The following is a 15,972-nucleotide window of genomic DNA, read 5'->3' as shown; positions in this document are numbered from 1 at the left end:
TTTTACTGCTAAATTCAAATGTCAGTCCAAGGGATCTATACTCCCTTAATAGTCCTCTGTCTCTAGTTTAAAAAGAAATATGTATGGAAAATGTATGGTGTATTGGCAGCTATTATCAGGACATAAGACTTTCTCCTAGATTCATCATGGCCTTATCAGTGGGAAATGTACTTGGTCTTAATGTAGGCCTTACAACATTATTGCAGAAGCTTAGTGGGATAATCCTTGGACCTGTCGGGTGGAATTCTGTTCTCAAATGTCTCATATAACTAGAAGGCGACTCAGCTCAAGATGTAAATGCAGCCAAACCCCTTTGCTGGGATTGAGCAGGTATAGCACACTTGTGGATGGGCATCGAAAACTGGCTCTTGAGATTCTGAAATACCTCTACGGAAGCTCCTTCATTTCTAAGAGTATACCTTTGCATACTGCACACTTTTAGATCACTCAACCTGCTTGCTCTGAAGTAAACAATACGGAGTAGCATGTCAGAGACTTCCTAAAAACTTGTATAGCTTTCTTGTAGTAAGCAAGATACTGTATCTATCTATTCTGAGCCTGTATACCTTAAGACATGTTAGACCCAATATAATTAAGTGGAAATGGGAAAAAAGTTAAAACCCCTAAAGAGCAGTCAGTTTACTTGTGTATCTTTAACATTCCTTCTCATAACAACTTATTCAGAAAAGAATTTCTTGATGATGACTCGCTGTATGTATGGGGGTTTCAAACGCTTAAAGTACGCAAAAGTTGCAATCTCACAAAAACATGAAAATAAATTGGACAAACATTTTCTGTGTTTTTCTAGGCAGCATAAAAATACATGAAGTATCGGTTAGACGCAATTGAATTAGGGGTAAAATGCTTCTAAGGAAGATACATTTATACTGTACATATCTAAGATTATCTTTGTCAAACAAGACAATTAGATTAGCTGGGGAAACAGATTGCTTGGAAACTCCCTGCGTATTCATCATAACCATAATTTGTTGTGGCTGTTCAGCAACCGGAGCAATTTGGTATAAAAAACCCTCCATGAAACTCTACCTGGTTTGCGAATTTGAGATGATTGTGTGCTCGTTAGTTAATTAGTTCTCTCGACTTGGGTGTTCGCTTACTCAGAGGTGGATATATCCTCAGGAAACTGGAGCTGCTGGAGTTGGTTCCTGTCGCTCTAGGATGGTGATGCCTTCGGGAAAAGTTGCCTTCTGCAGCCTGGAGCGTAGATGCTGGAGTTTGAAGCAATTTCTTGAAATCAGAATGAAAGTTTGTGGCTTCCAATGAGAAGTAGTCAGACAAGAAGGTCATCTATCATGTCAGTGACAATAGCTAAACTTGGTGGTCGCCAAGTGGACAAACAACAGTACCTCAGATTTTCATGAAGGGGAGGGGGGTGCGTCTGGTGTGCCCCCCCCCCCCCCCCGCTAGATCTGTGCTTGCAACCCAGCATAAAACTGCCTCTAGAACTCCTACTCTCCCTCTGTCAGCTTCATCAAGCAGTTTCCTGACACTTAGTGTGTTATTTTCACGTAGCTGCTTGAAGTCAAACCCTGCAGGTTCATAATCCTGAAACAAACATTGTTTTTTTTAAATCGATAATGCCAAAGGTTTCCACAGTGGTACTATTGAGATAAGTTACCTCGTTCTGACAGAACCACCTGGCAGCTTTTCAATCATAGGTATGGTGTGTAAAAGTTTTTTGGAGGCAACTCCAGTGTAGGTTTAATACAAAAAAGTATGGTATTTGCACATGAAATGTTCAATAACTGTAGGGGCTATATTTGTACTGATCTACATGTACCTGCATCGGATCAGGCCCTGACAACTTCTAAAATATAAACTACAAAATGGTAATGTCCTCTCTCTTCTCTTTTGCAGGATTTTCAAAAGGATAGACTCAGGATCTTAACAGTGATGTAGTTCTGTGGAATAGCAGTGCAATAGGCAAGGTAGGTTTTCCATATGTGTGCTGCTTGTGTTATCACAGTTAAGAATTAATAAAGACAAGTCCTTACTAATTCTTGGTATTATTTGTAATAAAGTAAATGTCACTATATAAAACTTGTGCTGAATTCAGCAAACTACACCTTAAATCGCCCGAGGTATTCGTTATGCGTTACAAAAGAAGATGCACACCTTTTTGATCAACAAGAACTTTGTGAGTGTATTTGCCTTTAGTAAATGTACATGTAGGTGAAAATATGACAATTTTCAATATTACAAAATGCCAATTGAGATTGTATATATATGTAAAACATCTCGTTTACTTTTTAAAGTGCTCCTTTTCATGCCTTTGGCTACCTATTTGAATATACCCATTTGATATTTGAACTTTATACTTTATTGAGGTTATATCATTTGGAATGAAACTTAGTTTAAGGTTGTAAGAGTTGCCTTCGTGTCCACACCAGCGAGATCAGTTTTAAGGGGGCATTGTGGCACAATAGCTGAGCGTTGGCCTTGTGATCGAAATGAACCGGGTAAGACACCCGGCCGGTGCCACTTGGTAACTCTCAACTGGCCTGAAATGTGCTTGCATCCAGTAGATTGTGGTTGCCCTTGGTTCTCCAGAAAGGTTTCTGGATAGGCTAAGTGATAGTAATGTTTGCGATTGCATAAAACTTTGAGACAGTAGATAATACATTGGAGAGTGTGATGTAAGAACTCACCTGACTTGGTGAGATGGGTAACAAATGCTCACTCGCTTTTATACCAGTAAAAATTAGTTAAAATTGATTGTTCAACTTTCTCATGATTCTTTTCTTTTTTCCATATCGGGCACCCAACCCCATGAAAATTAATGATAACATTAATAACATGAATAAGTTGGAAACCAATAAATAATCATTACATTGTTACACAATAATTTTTGAAAATCCTTACATTTTAGCAATTTCACTCACAGTGTTTACATGTTGGGATATTTATTTATTCATGTCGTTCTCCGTAATTGGTACATTGCCTTTCATCCACTGTTGTTGGTTTTATTCATAATTTACTTGGATTTTATGTTGTGTTGAGATTTAGGTTTTGTGTGTTGGCATGGTTACGATGAGACAAATGAGAGAAGAAACATTTACTGCTATTATATTTGTGTTTATGGTGTTTGGTTATTTGGTTTTGTTGTTATGGGAGCTACAAGCACAACCATTTTGATACTGATACTGCCATATATTGGAACTTGCAGGAAAAAGAAAGAGAAAATGTCAAGCATCTAAGAATCTATGGCCTCTTGCTAACCTCGGAGGAACCTGGTCCATGAATATGTGCACAAGATAGAGAAAATAAGGCTTTTAACCAAGAGGCAGGTGTGAAACAAGGTTTGAAAACAAACTTGGATTTTACCTCTGAATGTCTGAATTTCGATCTGTATCAGTGGATTGTCTTCTTAATGTTGGAGACATCATATGAGTTCCTAAGACTAAATCCATTAAAATCATAGGGTACCAAAGAAAATCTGTTGATATAAAACTTGCCCTTCTGCCATTGTCTACAGAGTTTGGCCATTCACCCTGAGATAACTTGATTCTCACCAGAAAATCATTTAGCAGTCTGATGTTGTTATGTTCCTGATGTGTGACCGGGAGGGCCCATAATATTCCCGGTATGTGCCAGCCTGCGGACTGCGATAAGTGATTGTTATGATGTGGGGACTGAGACCGTGAAGTTTACGAGGTCCCCGTTGTACATAAGTATGTGACAAATGTGTTATGCGGAGAGACCTTAACACATATCCAGACATAAAAAACGTGAGGAGTTGTAATACGGTAAATTATATATTACAATGGGAGACATGATGATAATTTGATGGCCAGTTTACTTAAGAAAGCCTGGTGCTGATATGGATGAAGGGACAACCTTGTCGATGACAGATTGGAGTGAGATCTTAAAGGAAATAGGTACTGGTAGGGGAATTCCAAAGCTGAGGCAGATTGAAGAGAGACCTTAAGTAAAACCTGATGTGTGTAGTTTCAACATGGGTACTCCAGGCCTGTGGGAAGAGAGTGACGACTCAAATAAAGAGAGGAAAGCTATTATCAATTATGCTTAACATGCTTAATGCATTTAATGTTTAATTGGTTTCAGTGGGGGGATGATATTTATCACCGGTAATGGCAAAATGTGGGGGAGTGTTTGTGGTGGAGGGACTATGGATCAAATGAAATGTGGGCCGGAGTACTGTAAGGAAACGAAAACCATTGTTTCAGCATTGTTCCTTAGGTATAGGTGAGATTGCTATTTGTGCAGTTAATTTGATGCCATCACCATTCTCATGTGCGACAAACTATTTTTCAGCATTAGATGTCAGGAAATAGTGGGAGGGGGTTGCGTTTGTGATCTATTTTACCATTGTCAGCTCAGGTAACTGCAGTGCTTTTATGCACATTGTATCACTAATCAAGTTGACAATATGATATGTCATGTTAAGATATATAAGGTATATATTGTAATCATAAGCAGAGATTCCCAGGTGGCGGTAGTCTTCGATTCCTCCATCTCTAAGGTGCCCACTCAGGACCATGAATCTGCGATTCTGTATTTGCATCTGTTAAGATACCCACAGGAATCATAAGGCATGATAGATGCCAATTATTATGTGCTGTAACAAAGATAAATCTATTGGAAAAGAAGTAATGGGTTTCTGAGGGGTCATCTCAAAATTGTTTGAAGACATCAGATGGAACTTGTTCAAATCGCTGAACTAACTCTTCAGGGAAATTTTTTTTTTTGGCTGAAAAGCCTAAGTGGTTTTGAAAAAGCAAAAAAAAACCCTTTATTTTTAAGAGTGTACGCACAGTGAGGGGCTTGGGTTGGTTATGATTCAGTGATGATTATATTCCTCATACAGCGTGAATAGTTTTGATGAACTGCGAGATATGAGAGACCCCTATTGTTGTCGCTGTGTAACTTAATCTGGCCTACCCCGCTGCTGCCAATAGACTCCCCTTAAAATGGCTAAAAATTGCTTTCATGAGCAATCTTTAGTACCGCAATGTTTTTTCATTAGTAGTTAGTGGGTTAACCATTAATTTCTGGAACTTATTGCTTCCTGAACAAAATAACCTGTTGCTGGATAGTATTATCCAAACCCAACAATTGGTTTTCTGAAAGAAGTTTCCCGCCAGCAAGCAACACATCATCTTACGATTAAGAAAAATGCCACAATTTCCACCAGTTGGGCAGGTGTTTTCATGTCTCGGTGCGAAAAAATACCAATCAGCGCTGAGGCATTCATCCTTTTCCATTCCAGCGAGTTTCAGATATTCGTACCCGACTTGATCTAAATGTGCAAGAAATCGGAAGAAAGGATGGAGAGTGGGATTATCTTGGCAGTTATATTCTTAGATCAGACAATCGTTGAATATGGAATTTGTGTATGGTTCGTTTTGGTGCTGTGCAACATTAGTAGTCAGCAGAGCTGGTAAAATATAACTATTCAGAATGGTGTCTGCCCCTCCACTCGTCAACATGGGTACACATTTTGTTAACATAAGACCAAAAAAGTGGTACTTTGATTTTTAGCTCAGCTGACGAAAGTCAGCAGAGCTGGTAAAATAACTATTCAGAATGGCATCTGTCCCTCCATCCGTCAACATGGGTCCACATTTTGTAAACGTAAGACCTGAAGAAGCAAAGCAAGGAACAGCCAAGGAAATGCCCCTAACAGAAAATTCAGACTGAGGGATTGAAGGTATCCTGTTTTGTTTGAATGGTTAAGCCGCAAGTGATTTTGTTGGGTGGAGCTGAAAATCCCCCTCCCAAATCGTTAGCCAAAGTGCTTCAGGTTTTGGCCTACATTTTAGCTACACTCTGCTAGATTTTAGTACCAAGACTCGCAAAGTAGAATACCTTCTTTTCTAGCTTTGATGAGTGTTGTCAGTTGAGCTGGCATTTACCAACTGATTGTTCAATTGATCGATTGATTGATTGATTGATTGATTGATTGATTGATTGATTGATTGATTGATTGATTGATTGATGTTGTGTTGTCTTGCGCCTGTAGCCAGACTGAAGCACTTTTCCACTCCAGAGATCTCTTGGAGCCAAATCCCTCACTGCAGACATTCTTCCATTCCTAACCTACACCTAATAAATCAAGTAAAAGTACGCAACCTAAAAGCTTGTTAGATAATAATGACGCAGAATTGATCAGAATCAACAGGTTTTTAGATAACATAGTTCTTATTGATGAAAGAATAACCTTGTGTCTTCTCATAGCTAATGTTTTAGTGGCTTATGATGATGCATTTGGGTACAATTCTTGGTACTTTGACTAAATTCTTGCAACTATGTTACCTTGATTGCAAGCAATTGCACTTAAAGCTTACGATAGCAGGAGTTGTTCTTCAGTTCGGTTCATCTTATAAATCACTGTTACCTTGTGTTAGAAGTTCTACATTAACAAGAAGGCATACAATGGCAAAAGCGAATTGAAAATTCATTGGTGCTACTCAATATTGTTCAGACATTGTGATATCATCATCACCATCCCCATGTCCTGCAGCCATGCAGCATCTCGGCCTACAAGGGTTTAATATGATAGCTAATGTATTGGCATGTACAATTGGTTATTTACAGCCCTGCTATGATCCGAGTGGAAAACAGCATTGAATGATGCCATAAAAAGGACTCTTTACCCTCTTATCGTTCAACCCCAGACCTATTTTGCCGCCTGCAAATGACCATTATTTCATGATGTTTTAATCCAGAGTAAACCCTGTTTTGAGATTTAATTCAAACAAACGACATATGAAGCCAGCAGAGTCACGACTCTTTAATCTATCGGTAAGAAATTGTAGCTAACTGGATCAGTGTTGATGATAATTTATTTGATAATTACCTCGGTTTAAACAGTGGGAAATCTCTTTTGTTGAAGTGTAATTGTAGGTTTTTTCCTGCTCGAACAGGCTTCCATGTTGCCCTTTGGTGCTTTGCTGCAGTGTGTCTTAGATCTGAATATGGTCTGGGGCATTTTGAAAAATAGCAGATTTGAATTCTAGTCTTGAGAATTTCTGGGTTTAATTGGTTTATCAGATGACATACGAGTTGAAAGATGAGTGCAACACTGACAACATCCAGCAGTTAGTTAATAGCAGCTATGGACCCACTGCACACCAGGTATTCAAACTCTGGTTCCATCACTACAAATAATTCCATCACTAAATAATCTATCACTATAAAACTTTGGAACAGAAATAATCCATGCTGAGCTTTCACAATAAGCACACATCTTTACAAAGAGAAACCAAACCTATTAAAATGTCAAAGAATGAAAAAAGCCCGCTGTCAGAAAAGAATGTGTACATTTTCCAATATTCTCGCTCATATGATGATACTTTAGTTTTACGGTTTCACAATTTCTGATCTTCATTGAAGATTATGTCCTCGGCAAGCAAGGCAACAGAAGAGAAAGTAGCTTATACACACATCAAAGAGCCTGCCAAATGATTCCAAGATGACTTTTTGGCTCACCGTAAGGGGAGTCTATACGATAGCGCTGTGTCCGTCGTCGTCGTCGTCGTCGTCGTCGTCGTCGTCGTCGTCGTCGTCGTCGTCGTCGTATCCTAACAGTGGCACGTTTCTTAACTGCTAGGGCTATGAACTTGAAACTTTGTACACAGAATGCCCTAGGTCAGCTGACCTCTGACACTGATTTTCGGTCCAATCTGATTCTCTGTTTGGCCACCAGGGGGCCAAATGTCGATATCTAAAAAGTGTGATATCTCGCTTATTAGTGACTTGTTTTCGATAAAACTTTTGTTGTAGGTACTCATAGCAAATATACATTTTATATTATACGGGTTTTTAATTTGACCTTGTTTTCAAGGTCGCAGAGGTCATATGGCGTAAATTGGCCATTAGAGTGTAAACTATGGCACGTTTCTTAACCACTAAAGCTATGAACTTGAAACTTGGTACATATAACCCCCTGTATCACATAGCCTCTGGTGCTGAATTTTGGTTCGATCTGATTCCTAACTTTGCCACCAGGGGGCCAAAAGTGGAAATCTAAAAAGTGTGATATCTCGCTTATAAGTGACTTGTTTTCGATAAAACTTTTGTTGTAGGTACTCATAGCAAATATACATTTTATATTATACGGGTTTTCAATTTGACCTACTTTTCAAGGTCACAGAGGTCATATGGCGTAAATTGGCCATTGGAGTGTAAACTATGGCACGTTTCTTAACCACTAAAGCTATGAACTTGAAACTTGGTACATATAACCCCCTATATCACATAGCCTCTGGCGCTGAATTTTGGTTCGATCTGATTCCTAACTTTGCCACCAGGGGGCCAAAAGTGGAAATCTAAAAAGTGTGATATCTCGCTTATAAGTGACTTGTTTTCGATAAAATTCTTATGGTAGGTACTGTTTGGAAGAATACATCAAATATTTTACGGGTTTTCAATTTGACCTACTTTTCAAGGTCACAGAAGTCATATGGCGTAAATTGGCTGTTAGAGTGTAAACTATGGCACGTTTCTTAACCAGTAAAGCTATGAACTTGAAACTTGGTGCATATAACCCCCTACATCAGATAACGTCTGATGTCGAATTTTGGCCTGATCTGATTCTTTATTCGGCCACCAGGGGGCCATAACGGAAAAAGGAAGAAGTGCAATATCTTGCCTATTTGAGTGAATTGTTTTCGATAAAATTTTATGGCAGGGACTCCTAGCAAGGATACATCACATTTCCTATGATTTTTGGATTTGACCTCTAGGTCACAGAGGTCAAATGGCGAATCGAGTGTAACTATGGCACGTTTCTTAACTGCTAAAGCTATGAACTTGAAAGTTGGTACATGTAACCCCCTACATCAGATAATCTCTGACACCGAATTTTGGCCTGATCTGATTCTTGATTTGGCCACCAGGGGGTCAAAACTGAAAAAGTAGGACGTGCAATATCTCGCTTATTAATGACTTTTTTTCGATGAATTTTTTATTGCAGGGACTCTTAGCAATCACACGATATTGATCTTGTTGATGTCATAGACAATTATTGGTTGGATCATAAACTTATATATACTGCCCTGTCTTATTACTTGACATCAATACACATCTAAAAAAAGTCTTCATGCCTGATTGTGTTCACCATATTCACCTCTAAACTAAGCATGATCCTGCCTAATAAAAGATGTATACGGTGAGCACAATGGCCCCTGGCCGTTTCATTTTTTGTCATTATCGTCTGAATTTGAGAGAAGTCAGGGGAACATGTTCTCTCGCATTCATGATTTCAGTTGTTTTGGTTGGATAGATGTGTGCTAGTTTCTATTATTTTGATATGTGGTATTGGGTTGTTTTCTTGTGTTATACATAAACTGCAAGATTGTTGTGCCTTTTATTTTTGCGACTTACAAAAAATTGTTTTCCAAAAAAGAAATTTTTAAATATTTTTTCGCGGATTACTAAATCATCAAAAAGTATTTTCAGGTGATTTGCCTAAAAAACAAACAATGTTCTTTAGAAAAAAATATTTGTGTTACGATTGAAAGGAGTGATTCACATCAGCAACTCTAACAGGTGCAGAAATTTGTTTTTCAAAACTCTGGAAATTTGACTCGCAATCATTCAACGGCAGCTCTGGAGGTGTAAAGGAAGTGATAATTTTTTCACATTCCGCAATTAAGTTTCTCTTCAGATTTCTAATGATGAGTTTACTAATTGCTAGTGTTGTGTTCATGAGCGGAAAAGGTTTGCTAAATTTCCTGATGTAGCAGCAGCATAACCTTGTTGTGTGTAATCTTTTCTGTATCTATGAGCAGTAGGGTTGGCAGATGGCCCAATCTTAAACCTGCTAACGCTTTCAATTGGCTTCTGCATTAACATCTCCCAATGGTCTACTTATACTTGTTGGGGAGACCTGCATATATAATATGCCTTGGACCATTAATGTAGCAATGGTGGTATAGGAGCTCATGTGCCTGACTAGCAATCATGAGACCCTTTCTTGCATGAGACTCTAGGCATGATGAAAATAATGAAATAATAATGCAACATGTGAAAATGTCAATACAGATAGATGTCACTTTTCCAGAAATTTGTGGCAATATATGGAATCTTTGAAGTACATGTACCATCAAAATACGTTGAGTCGGTTAGCAAAGTGTAAGGTAACAAAATTGTATGTTTTCGACTAAGCAAGGGGAGGTGCTCTCCAACAGCTCAAAAGATTACCGATGAATTTGAATGCCGATTCTTTCAGCCTGGTGGGACTATCTTTTGTACCGATAGAAGAACATATCATATCACATCGCATCGCACGAGATAGCATTTCATGAGTTTAGCTATTATGTGAGAAAGAAACCATTGGCATGGACACAATGTGATGATTGCCAAGATACCCATGGCATTGGTTGGCAATTCCATAAGGGACCATCTTGTTGTGTATTCACACATTCTATTGCGTTTCCACTTGCCAGATGGAAAAATCATAAAAAGTACACACTATTCAGAACAATGAATGGTACATATACATCATACTTGACTTATAGCAAAAAGACTTGGTTGGTTCTAGTGTTGCTAGCTCTTCATAAGAGGCCACTAAATCATCTCCAGTGCTGCATATTGTTACATCGATCACACATGATAGTGGTGTCACTTTTGAGCCCAAACTATTGGGTACTTTTCACAAGGTTGGTGCTGTTTGTCCAACACCGATATTTACATTGGCTTGTTTTCCTCTCTTACTCTTATAGATTTCCTCTCAGGCTCTGTTGATGCTCTAGTAGTGCCTCTTGTCTTTTCTTCTGTTACACAAGTGAGGCCTCTGGCTTTTCATCTGTTAGGCCTACACTGGTGGGGTCTCTTTCTTTCTCCTGTAACACCAGTGAAGAATTAGTATGTTCTCATCTCTTGTGGATAATCAGAGAGGTCTGCCAGTTGTATGAAACATCTTTTGAGTTTCCCCTCTCTGCCACAACAAGGAGATGAGATAAGATAAAAAGAAATTCTAAAAGTATGATGTTTCTTGCTACTCATGCATGTTGTCAAACTTTTTCTGAAAGTTCCAGTACTACTTGCCTGCAGAGTGCTGTACTGGTATCATATTTGTACTGATGGCTCAGAAGTCTTTGCACAGGTCTAAATGCAGATACCTTTCTTTCTTTCGAACTGACATGACAAACGTAAGCAATGGAATACAATTGCTTTATCTAGTTGAAGGTCCCTCTTGGCTTGTTTATGGAACGGTTTTTTACTTTGCCTGTATCTCTGTTGAAATATTCATCTCATGACCTAGTTGCCACTCTGAAAGGCTTCCAATATGATTTCCAATGATTCAAATACACCTTAGGGAGAAGACAAGATCGCTTTGCCTAATTCGATAATGTTTTCATGTTGAGTTTCTTCCTTTGCTTTAGCGGTGTAACTGTGAACATGACCAAGTACCACAGGGAAAGTTGAAAAACTCGTAACGTCTTGTCACATTTTTACTTTCTCTGCATTATCCTTTGTCAAATGGTACTGACCATGAAATGGTTCAAGAAAACTTTTGGTGAAGTTTATGCTGTCGAAGGGGGCAAAAGGTCACGAAAAAACTATTATTAGATTTTCAGACAGATGGAGGCAAGGAGACATGTTCTGCCATACCACCAGCCCCATGGCGAAAAAAAGCCAGCTGGGGCCTGGTACATGTTGAGACATGTTGGAACCTTGGTTTTCAAGTAAATCATCTCAAACATGTTCAATTCTTTCAGCCCAGTCTAGATATTTTATTGGTGTTTCTTGACTCTCCGTTTAACATGATTAAAAAAGTTCTTTGCTCTGGGAAACAAAGGCTAAATCATCATCATCTCACTGTTTTTTTTGTTTTGCTGGTCCTTGGCATTCTGTTAAATTGTAAGCTCTTTTTGAGTGCACAGACTGGCTACCATTAGCTGACCTTGAACATGCATTAGCGCATTCTCTGTGTGCATCGCGTCCCGCCGACTTTTCTGCATGGCACCATCCTGGGCATGTTGATGGAAGCGAGCAACCTCCCCAGCAATGGGTGTACGCTAGTGCAAGGTAGAGAACAGATGGCAGTTGAGTTTGTATGATAGCGAGTGGTTAATGTGGCATCTTCCTCATGGCGGGGAGGGGGGGGGGGGTGATCGGTTCAAACACATTGTGAAATTTGTGCCAATCTGAAGAGTTGTCTCAGCCCATCAGATACCACAAGCTTTTGTGGGTAAGTTACATAATACAAATTCTATTGTGATCATAGTTTTCAAAGATTAGGACGAACTGTTATTAGTAAAAACAGTATGCTTTCCAAGTTAAATCCTGGTCAAAGTGCTTCACGATGCCATAGTACTCTGGATGATAGTTTCAAAGGGGAAAACTTTTTGGATAAAAGAAAAAGCTGAGCTAAGTGCCTGCTCTTTAGTAGTACACCTTGTGCTCTGAAGCTTTTGTATAGCCTAATTGATTGTAGCAAATGTTTGTATGAAATAAATGCTGAGTTTCCAAGTATAAGTGATAGAACTGCTGCTCCTCTTTTCCGATTCTTCTCTCCCACAGGTAGGCAATCCATCTTCCTGCCCTTGAAGGACAGCCTGTGTGGAGAAGCGGCGACAAATGTATTAACAAAAAATCCATCAAGTGGAAAAGCTTTTTTGGCCGGTGGAAATTGATTTTATGGTTCTCGTTACTGCGTGCATGACACGGAACCAATCTTCAGGGTAAAGAGGCTACTGATGGGGGGGGTCTGCAACAGGGTCAGCATACAGCAGTCAAATTGTCACACGATCAAAAGTTTATTGGTCCTAAAAGATCAACCTTTGAACGAAAGCTGTATAAGTGCCGTACTATTAGTATGGGTCTGTCCTCATTATAGGTAACAGTGGGGAAGCACCAAAGTTCAACCCACATTCTAAATCATGCAGTGTTTCACTTTGTCAAAATCTGCCTGCAATCAGTCTAGGGGAGGGCAAGATTTATTCCAGACGTGACTATATAATTTGGTACATCCAAGTTATCAAACTTGCACTGAGTAGACACGCCCTTTCTTTTGAAGATGTCGCATACTTCGCTTGCTTTCGATTAAGTGTAAATTATAGTCATCTTGACACGTGGTGATTATCATATTTCTCGAAATGATTTGTTCCAATCTTTCTGATAGGTCCTGTTTGAATGAGAGGTGTACTGGTTGACTTGAAGAAAAGCATTTCTTCAGCTAATTTTCTACAGAAAGGAACAGCATGTAAGCAAAGGTACTCATGACTTGTCTGAGTTGGTATGGCTTTGTCCCTGGTTGCTAACCAAAGTAGTGGGCAACAGGACTACCGACAGGACATTCCATGGCGTGCCCTTGCAACTTTGGATGGTGGAACAAGTGGTTAAAAATCTGGCACAAAATTAACTTTGTCTAGTCAGCACTTGGTCAACGTTGTCACTATTTGTTGGTAGTGGTATTTGGAATGCGGTTGAGATCCTCCTTGGTTTTGGAGGTGTCCCCTACTTCCATTCACTTTTTATTGTAATCGAAATTATACTCGTTATGACATGTGACAATAATCATATTTTGCACAAGTCTTTTCAAATCTTTCATCAAATTGAGAGCAAACATGACGTAAATATGTACCTCTCTATTCAGCCTGAGGGAAGCCTGTATTTTGCTAGATAATAAGAGACATGACCCACCTTTACATTTTTGTAAACTATTTTCACAATGTTTTCTAAAAATTGGCGGGAGTCCTGCAGTGTTCACTGTAACGAGCATACATAACTTTTTCTGTTGATCTAAATTACCATTATTTGAAATTTCCAGCACTGTGTATGCTCTGCCCCATTTTCCTTTCATTTTAGAAAATGTTAGACAGACATAAACTGGTGTGTAAAAACCTGAAAATTCCATAAAAGTAAGTTCTTTGGTATGAGTAACATCTATCTAATCAGCAAATTCTCGTATTGTTACCCGTCATAATTTTGACAAAAGCTGAACACGATTAATGAGATAATGACAAGCTTATATCATATTCATGCCCACTTACTAAATACCAATATAGCATACTATAAATTTAGTATATGTATCCATTGTTGACGATTAAGATATTTTTGCTTTCGGGGCCTGTTTGTTGAGAATTTTGAGGGGTATATTGAAATATATTGGCATTCATTTACTGCTATTCTGTTCATATCCTGTACTCAGTGACACTAGTATCAATCGTATGGTCGTTGTCTGATGATCATGATCTTGTACTCTTGTAGTTGTCTCGATTTCGTAGCAGTGAGCCTGTGGTATCTATGTCAGCGTTTTCAAGAGTCACTCCCTTCCCCTTCCTTCCCAAATTTAAAATTGGCTCAAACCAATGCATAGCTGCAACAGAAAGTACTAAAGCAAATAGATGGCACAAGTCCTTATCGTCTGAATTCTAGACATCAACAGCGAGTGCCAAACACCCTCTTGTGATATTTGGTTGGTAAACATTAAGCAAAATTTGGGGCGATCGGGGAGTGAAGACGTTACTCCATGAATAAAGAAGTGATGATGGTGCTCTTCAGAGGCACTGTCATCCACTTGAGTGGCGGTGCATATTTTGTCGATCGTTGAGTTTAGATTAAGAAATGCGCCTGGATTTTTCGACTTGGATGCATAATTTTGGTGGAGAGTGGTTTGATCGAGTTGAGACAAAGTATGATGGGTTGCATGTAGTTAGGGGCGTGGAAGTGATGTCGTCTGAATCAGATGAAATACTGATCATGGATAGAATGTACTGAATTTTGGTAAACATGCTTTTTGCTCTCCCAGATCTGCATGAAAACAATCTTTTGTCTGGTGATTCTTTGTAGAATCACTTACAAGGACATTAGTGCAGTAGACATTCCTTCAGCAGCAACAGCAACTCATACTTGTATCTGTTAAATCTGTCACTGTACAGAACCATCAGTGGTATAAAATATTCTTGTATTTTTGAAAACCTTTTTTCCATTAGGCAATGTTAGACTTTGATATCTCCTCACCTTTGAAATTCAAACTACTATCGGTGATTCAGCTTTTGATAAAACATTTGAAAAAAAGAACAAAATGTCCAACAAAGTACAAAGAACAACAAAAACAAAAAACTTTGATGTCGCCTTGCTTTAATGGAATATATAGACAGAAGAAGATATATCTTTTTCTGATTTTAAAACTATTTGTTATTAAAAGATATCAGAACGGTACTTAGAATCATAATGTGAGAGTCTTGTTGTATCAAGGTCCCCATTATCCAAGCAGATCTAAGGGAATTCTCTCTGCCTACATAGATTTTCAAAACACCAGATGTAGCACACGTGATTCAACATCTCAATTAACAGTGATTAACAATCTCCACAAAACCTCCTAAACCTCATAAAACCTGGAATGATGTAGTTCGGGTCTGCATAGGAGACGAACCAGGATTATAGTTCAAGACCCAGTCCTTCCAATAAACTGGAGAATTTTAGTCGCCTAAATCACCAATTTTACCCCATTGCCCCTACCTTTATTCCCTCTTGAATAGGTTTAAGTACTAACATTTGACTAGTAGCCAAATGATTTCAATATTTAACGAAATGGTCTTCTAGATTACATTCGGGCAACTTATAGGCTCCCTCTGGAGTTTGGGAATCCGCTTGGCCATTAGATCTTCCTCCATTACCAAGTTGAGGTGACAATGGAGGTTTTATGAGGATACCTGTATATTTACTTATTTTGAATGGGCCATTTCAGGATTTTGTTGAGAGGAGTTGATATTGGGGATAAATATATGTATGAGGCCTGCTCTCGCTGGGGTTGAAGAGTTTGCATCATTTACAGAATTTAAATGTGATGCTGTATTCTGTTAACTTCATCTGAATGTCATGCATACATAACCTAAAAAATCTATTCAACTTTTTCAAAGCATCAATACTAAGTAAAGTTGCATTTCACAAAAATTATTTTACAAAGATTAATATTTCAAACAGGTCTTGCATTTACAACACATATAATTGAACCCTGTGGATCCCATCAGTGTT

General features: G+C 38.7%; 1 protein-coding gene across 8 annotated transcripts in view; it reads left to right on the top strand.

Annotated features, from left to right (window-relative positions):
* Positions 1 to 15,972, top strand: part of LOC135502001 (kin of IRRE-like protein 1) — a 289,676-nt gene that overhangs the window by 219,392 nt on the left and 54,312 nt on the right. For all 8 annotated transcript variants that reach the window (XM_064794418.1, XM_064794412.1, XM_064794417.1 and 5 more), the window contains one exon: positions 1,879 to 1,949. The gene's annotated coding sequence lies outside the window, so the exon portion shown is untranslated. The remainder of the gene's footprint in view (positions 1 to 1,878; positions 1,950 to 15,972) is intronic.

Source organism: Lineus longissimus, chromosome 18 (assembly GCF_910592395.1).
Source record: "Lineus longissimus chromosome 18, tnLinLong1.2, whole genome shotgun sequence".
In the NCBI taxonomy this organism is placed as follows: Eukaryota; Metazoa; Nemertea; class Pilidiophora; order Heteronemertea; family Lineidae; genus Lineus; species Lineus longissimus.
This window is presented reverse-complemented; position numbering and strand designations above follow the sequence as displayed.